Source organism: Myotis daubentonii, chromosome 1 (genome assembly GCF_963259705.1).
Source record: "Myotis daubentonii chromosome 1, mMyoDau2.1, whole genome shotgun sequence".
In the NCBI taxonomy this organism is placed as follows: Eukaryota; Metazoa; Chordata; class Mammalia; order Chiroptera; family Vespertilionidae; genus Myotis; species Myotis daubentonii.
This window is the reverse complement of record NC_081840.1, coordinates 109645141-109656782: the sequence shown is the minus strand read 5'-3', so window position 1 is coordinate 109656782 and position 11642 is coordinate 109645141. Positions and strand designations below refer to the sequence as shown.

The 11642-nt window shown below is 44.5% G+C and overlaps 1 pseudogene; it reads left to right on the top strand.

Moving 5' to 3' along the window:
* Window positions 1-808: 808 nt before the first annotated feature.
* On the top strand, window positions 809-1648 carry LOC132231992 (cytochrome c oxidase subunit 5A, mitochondrial-like; annotated as a pseudogene).
* Window positions 1649-11642: the final 9994 nt, after the last annotated feature.

Sequence of the window (11642 nt, the reverse complement as noted above, 5' to 3'; positions counted from 1 at the left end):
AGGTATTGCTATTATTATTTTTAAAGATACTAACTACTAACTATAAAAGTAAATTAAATTAGTCTTATTTGTTCATTGCAGAACACTGAGGAAAAGGACAAATTACAATCTCCTGAGTCTTGAATGCTGAGTGAAAGAAGCCAGACACAAAAGAGTAAATACTGGTTGTGAATGAAAAAAGGGGGTTCTATGGAAGTAACCTCACAGGGTGATCTGACCTGAAGTTCTTAACTGGGCAGGTCTTGGTGGCTAATCTCACCCCAAGCCTATAACTTCTTTAAAAAGTTCTAGCTTTGCCTTAAACAAGCACTGTTCTTTGTTTCTGTGCATCTAGGTTAGCACACCTTTGAAATGCCTCTATTCAGAGGACAGCACCCATATATCCAATAATCCAATTCCACCTTGCTTTCTCCCACCTCCATGTAATCTTCCTTACATTCCCTCCTTAATTCCAAATGCATAAAAGAAGCTGTAAACCAGGGGTCCTCAAACTTTTTAAACAGGGGGCCAGTTCACTGTCCCTCAGACCGTTGGAGGGCCGGACTATAGTTTTTAAAAAAAACTATGAACCAATTCCTATGCACACTGCACATATCTTATTTTGAAGTAAAAAACAAAACGGGAACAAATACAATATTTGTATTTGCATGTGGTCCGCGGGCCGTAGTTTGAGGACCCCTGCTGTAAACTGTCATTCTGAGAAGCTTTTTTCTCAGTCTGTGGAGATCTTGCTTCCAGGTATATCCTCTGTTTGGCTCAAATAAATATTTATAAAATTCTCTACAGGTTTGGATGTTTCCATGTTGACATGTTGGACTCCATTCTGACAAAGTTCAAGAATCGGCAAATGGATCTTCGCTTCATGACGGCGGCGGCGGGACCCAGCGCCCAGTTTGTCCACAACCCGCCGCCGTAGCCCGCCCGCCCGCTGCGTGCGGCTCCCTCCGGCCGCGGTGCAGCGCCGCAGCGGGTGGGGTCTCGTGCTCCGCCCACTGTGCGTCAGTGCGTCAGTCCGGCCCGGGAGCTCCGGAACGGCCGGTGAGCTCACAGCCGGCTTCTCTGCAGCTTCAGCCCGCGCGCCGCCATCGCCGTTATGCTGGGTGCCGCGCTCCGCCTCCTGCACCCCGCACCGGCCCCGGCCCCGCCGCGGGTATCCAGTCAGTTCGCTGCTACTCCCATGGGTCACATGAGACAGATGAGGAATTCGATGCTCGCTGGGTGACATACTTCAACAAGCCAGATATTGATGCCTGGGAATTGCGGAAAGGGATGAACACGCTTGTTGGCTATGATCTGGTTCCAGAACCCAAAATCATTGATGCTGCTTTGCGGGCATGCAGACGGTTAAATGATTTTGCTAGTGCTGTTCGCATCCTAGAGGTTGTTAAGGACAAAGCAGGGCCGCATAAGGAAATCTACCCTATGTCATCCAGGAACTTAGACCAACTTTAAATGAACTGGGAATCTCCACTCCAGAGGCACTGGGCCTTGACAAAGTATAAACCCCATCGATAGGATTCCCAAGGATTTACTGATAATACGACTTGAGTGTAAACAATCACCTGGAAATACTGATGATAACATATTACCTTATTTGGACAAGTCTTCCTTTACTGAGTACCAAACCATGTAATGGTAACTTGAATTTTAATAAAAAGGAAATGAGTCTGAACTGAAAAAAAAAAAAAGAGCCAGCAAATGAATTTATGGTGTTAGAAGTGGTTCTCTCCTGAGGGGTTGCCTGGGAGAGGACATGAGAGAACTTCCTGGGGTGCTAGAAATGTTTTCTCTTGGTCTGTATGTTTACATGTGTAAAAATTCACCTGAATATCAACGTGATATTTGCATTTTATGAAATACAAGTTACTGCAGTAAAAATGCAAAAAAGAAAAATCATCTTTTTCTAACAAATACTTTTCAAACTCACTACCCAGAATCCCTTGCAACTGGAAATCAGGCAGATAACTTGGGCTCCCCCAATCAGATACCCTCTAGTGACATTTAGGTTGAGATGAGGAAGCAGGCCCCATGTGAAACCCTGCCTGGAACATGTGCTGGCAAGAGACCTCTAGCCTGGGCCAGCTGCAGCATGTCAGGCCTGTGGGGGCCAGTAAGTGGCCACCAAAGCAGCCCTGGCTGTAATTTGGGCAATATTCCTGACACATGATTTTTTTAAATATATTTTTATTGATTTCAGAGAGGAAGGGAGAGAGGGATACAAACATCAATGATGAGAATCATTGATTGGCTGCCTCTTGCACATCCCATACTGGGGATCAAGTCCAAAACCCAGGCATATGTCCTGACCTAGAATCGAACCGTGATCTCCTGGTTTATAGGCTGACACTCAACCAGTTGAGTGTCATCTGGCTGGGCTGATTTTTTTTTTAGAGAGAGAGAAAGGGAAAGACGAGAGAGAGAGAGAGAGAGAGAGAGAGAGAGAGAGAGAGAGAGAGAGAAGCTGATTGTTTGCCTCTTGTGTGTGCCCCAACCAGGAACTGAACCAACAACCTAGGTATGTGCCCTGACTGGGAATCAAAGTCACGACCTTTTAGTGTACAGGACCACACACCAACCAACTGAGCCACACCAGCCTGGGCCTGACATACATAACTTTAAAATAATCTATTTTTACTTTATGCTCCATAAGCCTGATTATCTTACCCTCCTAGAGATTTTGTGGAACATGCATAATATTCCTTGATAAATCCTTTCCCTGAAAATATTAGCTGAAATTAATTCTGTTCTTGATAACTAAGAACTCTGAATGATACAAAAGTAATGTTAATCTAAAAATAAAAGACCTTTCAGAGTAAGAGATCAATAAGAATAGCTAAGGCCAAACAGTGTTCTGATTAGGAAACAGGTAATGAGTACATTTGAGAAAGGGAGGGGCACAATTACGTCAACAGAAAGAAGGCATTTGTATTGGTGCAGATAACATAGTGATGTTAATTCTAAACAATGTTGTTAATTTTCAGTCCAGTAGTCATCAGTCCAGTGGTCAACTGCTCTCTTATCTTTGCAAACAGTTCTTTGGGACATAATGTCATCCTAGGCCCAGAACAAAGGTTATTTTGCCTTGTTTTTAACATTCCAAGGTTTGATATAGTTCCTCTGGGATGGCAGCTCTGGTTCCATGGCTCCATTTATATTGTTGTGTACAGTAAACAACTAATTATATTGCTAAAAGTCCATCACACTCTTACACTTCAAATATTGTTTGCATCTAAATTAATGCAGCTAAGTTGGATCATTTTATATCAGTCTTTTTAAATTATACCCCATAATCTTTAACTCATTAAAGGTACATTCCAGGAACCAGAGAGAAAATCTCATGACAAGGTGGTTATTTGATGGAAACAGTGGGGCAGAAAGGTTTATTATGGAAACTGCCATTGTCATACCTGTGGCCCCACCACCCTGAGATAAATATTAACCCTGTTAAAAATATTCTCATATATTTTCTTTTAGTCCTTTTCTAATTTATTCTTTTCTGGTTGTTTGTGTTGATTTTTGTTTTTGTTTGTTTGTTTGTTTTCAGAGAGGAAGGGAGAGGGAGAGATAGAAACATTAATGATGAGAATCATTGATCTACTGCCTCCGACGCCCCCCCACTGGGGATGGAAGCCGAAACCCAGGCATGTGCCCTGTCCAGGAATCAAACCATGACTTCCTGGTTCATAGGTTGATGCTCAACCACTTAGCCATGCCAGCCAGACTATTCTTTCCTGTTTTCTTCTTTTTTTTTCTGATTGGTTGAAATTTTATTTATTTTTTAGTACAATGTATAGTTTTGTTGTGGGTGGCAGGAATGGCACCAAGGTGTTAGACCCTTGGGTCAGACCAGACCTGGGTTCAGCAACCTTGGTGCTTGAGTTCTGGCTAAGAAAGAATTCAGAGCCAAGACTCAAACTATAAAAGAACATCTATATTATAAAAAGCCAGTGGCTGTAGCACTGTAATGTTGTCACGACCAAACAATCAGTCACCAGGAGGTGCATTGATGGGTCTCACAGCTCAGCGGGAGTCCAGGTCCCACTGGCGCAGCGGGTCTGGGTCTCTCGTGATTTTGCACGCTGGGCCTCTCGTCCTATCTAATAATAGACAAACATGGTAATTAACCATACCTCAGCTACACTTCCCATTGGCTGATCAGGGTGATATGCAAATTAACTGCCAGCCAAGATGGCAGCCGGCAGCCAGGCAGCTGAAGGGAACATGAGGTTTGGTTGCCCCAGTGATGGAGGAAGCCAAGGTTCCCCACCTGCCCCAGCTGGGCTCTGAGCTGCACTCTAAGCAACAATGTTGCAATTATAGAAGCTAAACAATCCCCAGGTACCTGCTTTCAGCCAGCCATCCTCAGAGCTGGAGCCGCAACAAAGTTTCAATTACAGAAAGTAAATCCCAGAATTAATAAAAAAAAAATAAAAAGGAGAGACTGGGAGCTTCAGTTGCAGGCTTGGCCTGCCTGAAAACAGCCCTCAGCCCCTCATCCAGGCTGGCCAGGCACCCCAGTGGGGACCCCCACCCTGAAGAGGGTGCGGGCAGCCTGAAAACAGCCCTCAGCCCCTCATCCAGGCTGGCCAGGCACCCCAGTGGGGACCCCCACCCTGAAGAGGGAGCGGGCAGCCTGAAAACAGCCATCAGCCCCTCACCCAGGCTGGCCAGGCACCCAACCGGGACCCCCACCCTGATCTGGGACACCATTCAGGGCAAACCAGCTGGCCCCCACCCATGCACCAGGCCTCTATCCTATATAATAAAAGGGTAATATGCAAACTGACCCTAACAGCAGAAAGACTGGGAATGACTGGTCATTATGACACACACTGACCACCAGGGGCAGACACTCAATGCAGGAGCTGCCCTCTGGTGGTCAATGAGTAACACATGGAGGAGCTCTGCTCAGCCACAAACCAGGCTGATGGCTGCCAGTGCAGCAGTGGTGATGGGAGCCTCTCCTGCCTCCTCAGCAGCACTAAGGATATCCAACTGCAGCTTAGGTCTGCTCCCTGCTGGCAAGTGGACATCCCCCAAGGGCTGCCAGGCTGCCAGAGGGATGTCTGATTGCCAGCTTAGGCCCAATCCCCTGGGGAGCAGGCCTCAACCAGCAGATGGTCATCCCCAAAGGGGTCCCAGACTGTGAGAGGGCACAGGGCAGGCTGAGAGATCCCCATCCCAAGTGCACAAATTTTTGTGCACTGGGCCTCTAGTTTATTTATAAAATCACAGAGGTGGAAGAAGTAATTTATAGAAGAAATGGGCTTAGATAACAAGTTATAGAGGTAAAGGAAGGGCCTTTAGAGCTTGGAAGTGAGGAAGGCAATAGTAACACTTGACAGGGGGCGCTCAGGGAGGGGTAAGGGAAAGGGTTGTGCTCCCAAGAGGGGCAAGGCACTGAGTCCTCCATCCTAAGGGTTTTAAGGGTGGAGAGTTTAGGGGAGGTCCCAGGGGAAGATCTCAACAGCTTTCCAGGTGTCCTTTTAGGGTCTAGGTCTCCGCTGATTGATTAGTCGGTGCCAGTGCAGGGGGTCATTATCCAATGCAGCTGGTCCTGAGGTCAGCCATGGGGTCACTTCTCTGGTTTTGCTGCTTTTCTGAGTCCGGAGCTAAAATACAACTGAGACCTAGATGTTGTCTCTAGGGAGGAAAGGCCAGATGGTCCAAACCACACGTGACCAGCGATATGCAAGGGGAAGAAAGGTCACCCTGGGGGCCAGGTGCCACCCTACAATTGTCCTTTGCTAGGAACCCAGGGCTTTCCACCCTGGTGACCCTCTGTACCTGGCATGGTCCTTGCTCTGCTCATGTCTGTCTAACTTCCTATCACAGTTTTATCCAAACACTTTGTATAGATGTTTTAAAAATCCAAATAGTACCTGAATTCTCTCCCTTCTGGGAGCATGCTCTGGGCTTTCCCTTCCCCCTCTTCTTCCCCTACAGGCATCTCCTGAGCTCTAAGAGTCCCTACGAGACTTTCAACAAAGGGATTAATGAGCAGCGGCAGCTCATCCTGGGCTAACCCCCTGAACCTATCGCCCAGGCCCCCTTTTCTCTGACTCTCCAGTGAGCTAACAGCAGTCCTGCCTAGTCTCTCTCCTGTTGTTTCTTCTATCCTAGGCCCTTCTTAATTTCACCATCCCCAGCTTCAATAAACGCACTGTCAACAAAATTTTTTTTAATCCAAATAGCACTTGTATAAGTCCAGGTTCAACCAGAGAAGTAGTCCTAGTATGAGCTGTTTCAAGGAATTGGCTTATACAATCATGGGGCTGGCTGGGCAAGTCTGAAACCCATAGGTCAGATGGTCAGGAAGGGCAGGCTGGGTTCTCAGGCACACGGTGAAGCTGCAGTCCACACCTGGAATTTCTTCTCCTTCAGGAAAAGCTCAGTTCTGCAGTTAAGGCCTTTCAGCTGATTGAATCAGACCCACCCAGACTGTCTAGGATAATCTTTACTTAAAGTCAACTGATTATGCACATTAATCACATCTAAAAAGTGCCTTCACAGCAACACAGATAAGTGTTGGAATAACTGAGGACCATAGCCTACCTAAATTGACATATAAAACCCACCATCAAGCACTACTAAGCTTATAAGGAAAAATATTAACTGTCTGCTCCAACCCTCCCTACTCTTGGTGCCACTTCCCAGAGGGGAATGAAAACATCTCCTCAAAACAATCAGGTTCCTATTCCTCTCTATTTCTGGGAACTTCTGCCCATTCACTTTCCCCATTCCATGCTGCTAGTCTCTGAGCCAGTGAACAGCTGCCATCCACGGACCTCCCTTCACCCTCATCTTGGAAATTTCCTTTTTCTCATTCCTGTTTCCTGGATCCCATGTCTCTCCTGTTTTCAGTACCTTCCTTAGAAAGTGTGCATGAAAAGTGAAATTTTGAGACCTTGCTTACCTAACAATGTCTTTATTCTGCCTTCATACTTGATTGAGCCGTTAGCTGTATATAGAATTCTAGGTTGGAAATAATTTTCCATTTTTTAAAATAATGTGTGAAAGCATAGCTACATTGTCTTCCATTTCCTGTAGCTGCTGTTGAGAAGTCCACACCATTCTGATCCCTGAAACCTTGCATTGTTCCTTTTTATTCCCTCCAGTCACTCTTAGAATCTCCTCTTTATTTTGCCTGCTTCGAATTTCAAAATGCGTAATTGCCACATCAGTCCTTGGGCTGGATACTTGGTAAGCCCTTTTAACCTATAAACTCATGTCCTCAAATTTCTGGAAATTCCTGGACATTTTCTTGTATAACTTACTTTAAAATTTCTCCCTTCCGACAGGAAACCAAGATGTCGGAACTGGAGTTCAGAGATGTTGGCATAGGTAAACACCGGAAATTGCTGCCTCCCACAACAAATTCAAAAATACAACTAAAGACAAAACGGACATCATCCAGAACCACAGGAAGGCTGGCTGAGTGGAAATTCTACAACTACAAGGAAAGAGAAAAGCATACCGAGACTCAGAGGAGGTGCAGTGTGGAAGTAAATTACAAAGGTACGGAGGTGCATGCAGAGAGGGCTGACGGCTGAGGACATGATTGTCTTTTTCAATCGGGAGGGAGTCTCAAGCTCTGAGCTCCAGTTCCAGGTGAGTCTCTGGGGACCCAGACTCATATGGGAGAAACGGGACTGTCTGGCATCGGCCAGCCCACTCCGCATGCACTCCGCACCTTAGTATTTTACTTCAGCACCGCGCCTCCTCTGAGTCTCGGTATGCTTTTCTCTTTCCTTGTAGTTGTAGAATTTCCACTCAGCCAGCCTTGTTGATCCCCTGGGGCCCCGCCCAGCCCAAGCAGTGCAAGGAGGCTTTTGCATATGAAAGGCCCGGCCCTTTGTAATCCGAAAATTATTTAACAAACTGCAGCTGGCCCAAGGCCCCAGGGCAACTTGCATTGCTTTACAGCTGGCTTCTGCTGGGCAGCCTCAGGAAGAGGCTAGATTAGCATCTCCTTAGATCCAAGAGCCAGTGTTCCCAGTGGTCAGAGTGGGACCATCCAGATTACAACTCCTCAGATCCATAAGGGACACACTCAGGGGGCAGACTCAGTGAGCACAAAAGCCCCACTGAAGCAAGTCTTGCCCCATAAGGGTGTCTTCAGCACAGAAGTTCTCCCACCGTAGACACAGCTGATTCTCACAGCCAATTAGCCTGGAGGTCAATTCCTCCCAGTGTTACCTACAACAATCAAGGCTTAACTACAAGGCTGTGCACAAAGCCCACAAGGGGGTGCACCAAGAGTGTCTACCTCAAGTAATTGGGGAGGCTGAGCCACTGGGCCCTATAGAACACCTAGCACAGAAAGCCACTCTATCGACACAGCGAAGCATAAAAAATGCCAAGACAAAGAAACAGGACACAAATGACAGAAATGGAGGAAAGCAAACTACTGGATATAGAGCTCAAAACCACACTTTTAAGGTTTTTCAAGAATTTTCTAGAAACCGCTGATAAACTTAATGAGATCCTCAAGAAATCTAGTGAGACCCTCGATGTTGTGATAAAGGACCAACTAGAAATTAAGCATACACTGACTGAAATAAAGAATATTATACAGACTCCCAACAGCAGACCAGAGCATTGCAAGAATCAAAGTCAAAGATTTGAAATACGAAGAAGCAAAAAACACCCAACTGGAAAAGCAAAATGAAAAAAGAATCCAAAAATACGAAGATAGTGTAAGGAGCCTCTGGGACAGCTTCAAGCGTACCAACATCCGAATTATAGGGGTGCCAGAAGAAGAGAGAGAGCAAGATATTGAAAACCTATTTGAAGAAATAATGACAGAAAACTTCCCCTACCTGGTGAAAGAAATAGACTTCCAAGTCCAGGAAGCGCAGAGAACCCCAAACAAAAGGAATCCAAAGAGGACCACACCAAGACACATCATAATTAAAATGCCAAGAGCAAAAGACAAAGAGAGAATCTTAAAAGCAGCAAGAGAAAGACAGTCAGTTACCTACAAGGGAGTACCCATACGACTGTCAGCTGATTTCTCAACAGAAACTATGCAGGCCAGAAGGGAGTGGCAAGAAATATTCAAAGTGATGAATGCCAAGAACCTACAACTAAGAATACTTTATCCAGCAAAGCTATCATTCAGAATTGAAGGTCAGATAAAGAGCTTCACAGAAAAGGAAAAGCTAAAGAAGTTCATCACCACCAAACCAGTATTATATGAAATGCTGAAAGGTATCCTTTAAGAAGATGAAGAAGAAGAAGGTAAAGATACAAATTATGAACAACAAATGCACATCTATCAACAAGTGAATTGAAAAATCAAGTGAATAAAAAATCTGATGACAGAATAAACTGGTGATTATAATAGAATCAGGGGCATAGAAAGGGAGTGGGCTGACTATTCTTGGGGGAGAAAGGGGTGTGGGGGGTGCGGGAACAGACTGGACAAAAATCGTGCACCTATGGATGACGACAGTGGAGGGGGGGCGGTGAGGGCGGAGGGGGGGTGGGAACCAGGTGGAGGGGAGCTATGGGGGGAAAAAAGAGGAACAACTGTAATAATCTGAACAATAAAGATTTATTTTAAAAAAAAGAAAAAAAATTTCTCCCTTCCATTTATCTTTTCTGGAACTCCTATTATTTATATGTGAACCTCCTGGATTTATCTTTCATTTACTCTTTCTTTTCTTTCCCATATTACATTTGTCTTTTCAGCTTCCAGTCCCTCTGTTGCAGTTATTATTTCCACTATCTTTTTTGTTTTTATTTCCTAGGGACTTTTCCTGTATCTGGGTATAGACAGGATATAGACATGATAGCTTCTCAAAATTCCCTGAAGATATAAATCATAGGGTTGTTTTCTAGTTGTTGTTGGTTTGGAGATTATTTTTCCAGTTTTCTTTGCCCTCTGTATTGTCCGTTTCCTCTTTCTTTCTTTTTTTTAATCTTTATTGTTGAGAGTATTACAGATGTCCTCCTTTTCCTCCCATTGCCCCCCTCCACCTGGTTCCTGCCCCACCCATGCCTTTACCACCCTACTGTCTGTGTCCATAGGTAAGATCTTTGGTTAATCTCTTCCAGCCCTGCTCCCCTCTTCCCTTTGATTTTTGTCAGTCTGTTCCACACTTCCATTCTTCTGATTCTGTTTTATTCACCAGTTTATTTTGTTCATTAGATTTCTTATATGTTTATTTTGATTTTTAGATTTAATTGTTGAGAGATATGTATTTGTTGCCATTTTATTATTCACATTTTTTTTTATCTCTTCTTCTTCTAAATAATACCCTTCAACACTTCATATAATACTGGTTTGTTGGTGATGAACTCCTTTAGCTTTTTCTTCTTTGTCTTTATCTGACCCTCAATTCTAAATGATAGCTTTGCTGGGTAGAGTGATATTGGTTGTAGGTCCTTGCTATTCATCACTTTGAATATTTCTTGCCACTCCCATCTGGCCTTCAAAGTTTCTGTTGAGAAATCAGCTGACAGTTGTATGGGCACTGCCTTGTAGGTAACTAATTGCTTTTCTCTTGCTGCTCTTAAGATTCTCTCTTTGTCTTTTGCCCTTGGCATTTTAATTATGATGTGTCTTGCTGTGGGCCTCATTGGGTTCCTCTGGTTTGGAACTCTCTGAACTTCCTGGACTTGTAAGTCTACTTCCTTCACCAGGTAGGGGAAGTTTTCTGTCATTATTTCTTCAAATAGGTTTTCAATTTCTTGCTCTCTCTTTCTCTCCTCTTTCTCATCTCCTTCTGGCACCTACATAATGTGAATGTTGGTACACTTGAAATTGTACCAGAGGCTCCTTACACTATCTTCATATTTTTGGATTCTTTTTTCTTTTTGCTGTTCTGATTGGGTGATTTTTGCTTCCTCATATTCCAAATCATTGACCTAATTCTCAAAATCCTCTACTCTACTATTGAATCCCTGTAAATTATTCTTTATTTCAGTTAATATATGCTTAATTTCTGACTGGTTCTTTTTCATGTCATTAAAATTCTCACTAAAATCCTTGAAAGTCTCACTAACTCCCTTGAAGCTCTCATGAAGATCCTTGAGTAACCTTACAAGCATGGCTTTGAACTCTGTATCCAGTAGTTTGCTTTCTTCCATTTATTTCATTTGTGACATGTTTCTTTTCTCTGAATTTTGGCTGCTTCCCTGTGTTTGTTTCTATGTATTAGGTTGAGCTACCATGTCTCCTGAAATTGGTAGAGTGGCCTTGTATAGTAGGTGTCCTGTAGGGCCCGGTGGCTCAATCTCTCTAGTCACCTGAGATGGACTCTCTATGTGCACCCCTGTGTGAGCTGTATTCATAGTCTTGTAGTTGAACCTTGTTTGCTGTTGGCATCTCTGGGAGGAGTTGACCTCCAGACCAATTGGCTGTGATGACCAGCTGCAACTACAGTGGGAGAGCTGCTATGCAGAAGACAAGGCCCAGCTGTAAAGCAAGGCAGGCTGTGCTTGTGCAGAGTCTTGGGCCTTTTATTGATCGGTTTGGGGCAAGCTGTCACAAGCTGCAGGTTATTTGAGAGATTTTAGAAAAGTCTGAAGCCTGAGCCAGGACAGGTCATTCATATGGAAGATCTGCTGCAAACAGCTTGGGCAGGGCTGCAAACTGGATGGGGAGGGGTCTCCAGGCTGATTGAGACTCAGCT